Genomic DNA, 2,422 nt, shown 5'->3' on the forward strand with positions numbered 1-2,422 from the left:
ATTAGCATGAACAAATAAAGAAATAAAGTATGCGTTGTTCTCTTTTCAACTATTATTACTTCCACATATTATTTTTTATGTCAAATGACTAGCACAAACAATAATTTATTGATCGTACAAATGTGCTAAACGTTTACCCAACAAACCTTACCAACTAAATGCTTGAGGTTTGTGCCTGTATAGGGAATCAAATTCATCCATGTATTTTAAAGAGCCTCTAGCATTGGAAAAAAAACCCCGACCAAACGATATCATTACCAATTATGTGGAGAGCATGATGTCGTTGATATTGACGGTTATTTTCCCTAATAGAGTAAGTCCTTTTTCTATTGGTAAGCAAACATCTCAAAGCTTCATCAAAATTTTACGAGATTTGATTCTAACACAACAAAATATTAGACTTGGAATATGTCATTGCATGAGTAAACTTTTTTTCGGGAGATATGTCTTGAAGTATACTGTGCAAACAAATTTGATACTGGTCTTATAATGCAGTCAGTATATTTCCGACTGGGATTTGAGTCGGTTAAACACATACTCATAATCAAGTTTGCGAATCCTTCGAAAACGTTCGATACATTTGCTTGGTCGCACCTCGAAAGAATATTTGTCTTTCAAATGTGCAAAGTTTAATCATTACTAATCTTTGCGTTTAAACATGCTTTATGGGAAACTGCTGAGTTGTTGATATAAAAATGTCGGAAACTGTCAAATAGTTTTATTAAGAGGAAAGAGTTGTCATTTTGAGATACAATAGTGACAGTTTCCACAATAATGTCGATAGTTGGAGAATATAGGCAATTGACAATGTTGGCTACATTACCGTGGTCAAAACAAGACTACAACCATGAATTACTTATATTTCTCTTGAGAACATCAGGAAGATTTTATCTTGAAATCAGGCATTAATAAAAGAAGCTTCATCGTTGATCTCGAAAAGACGGATAGGAAAGTCAAACAGGGAATAGTAATATATATTTGATGCAGGCATCTAGTTTAGAACGCTATTCGGTTTTTATCTATTTATTTTTCTAAGACATCTTCATTATTACCAGGTCCTCCCATCGGTACAATTTCTCTCTTCTTCAAATCAGACATGAGATGTATCATGCCTTATATTGCTTAATGCGCAAATTCAATCTGATAATTGAAAACCTTTGTAAGTCAATTAAATCTCGCTGCTAACGAAGTAGATGCAAACAAAGAGATCGGATACAATATTCGTAAAAATGCGTTCTTTTCTATGATTTTCTCAACCTCATTGACCCCACGATGCCATAACGACATACATAACTAGCTTATCTATTCAAATTTAACTTCATATGGTGAAATAAACTCGACAAAATTTACAACATTTAGAGTTTGTTATTCTCGAAGTTAGTTTTCTGTTAGGATCGCAATAAAGCCCGTCCATAATATGAATATTTAAATTATATTAACGTCATTGAATAATGAGGTAAATCGTTTTGACTTTCCTGGCGTCGTAGGCAACCCAGTACATCATTATGTTATACAACACCATGCTTTGTTCACATTGAGTATTGCTGTGATAACGACGCAACCTTCTTGGATTGCTGTGAATGAATATTTTAAGAAACGGCTCATAAGTAAACATATTAGCTATTCGTTAATTGGTTGAAATAAAACTAGTGGATTTGGAAAAATGTATGCGATTAATTTTAAATGAATAATTTGTCAGGGAAAATATTTGGCAAATATCTTAGTTTGCTGTTTTTTTTTTCATGAATACATATATAAACAACTCGATGGACTGTCAAAAGTGTTGAATAACGAAGAAAAATGCAAAAGCTGCTTTATTATGTATTAAACAGTATTTTCTACGAGTTGATATGGACATGAAATGCATGTGATGATCGTTAAGTTCATTAAGAAAATGGTCGTATTTTCATCACAACGAATCTTAGGTTACAACATGGAGTATTAGTGAAATTATAATTGATATTCTCTCCGTTGCTTCCACTGTGGTCTCCATTTGGGTTATTATTCGTGCACACAGCTTGACATATACAGCTGTACTGGAAATTGTTACATAAAGGAGCTGTTTTGGCACTCCCTGTTTTTTTAGTCCCATTGCAATGTGTACATTGTGTATCAAAGAACCACCAGTCGCCTCGGTGCTTAAAGGTATTGAAGACTCACCCCAAACCGCGTGCGGCCATCTGAAAATGTTAACTTTCCGTTGCTTGCAAGTAACGTTTTGTTCGTGTCGCTACAACATGCAGACAATAATGAAACCTGATACCTTAATTGTTATCTAAAGCTGGACCTGATATGTCCATCGCTGTATCGTTTGTATACCGTGCTGTGGGTATTGACCGCAGGTGTATGTACTGACTGTACACTAGTGTATAATTACCGACGGTAGCAAGCTGTGTGTGTATTTTCTCGGATCGATGGTGGT

The sequence above is a fragment of the Apostichopus japonicus genome, chromosome 9 (genome assembly GCF_037975245.1).
Source record: "Apostichopus japonicus isolate 1M-3 chromosome 9, ASM3797524v1, whole genome shotgun sequence".
NCBI classification, from domain to species: Eukaryota; Metazoa; Echinodermata; class Holothuroidea; order Aspidochirotida; family Stichopodidae; genus Apostichopus; species Apostichopus japonicus.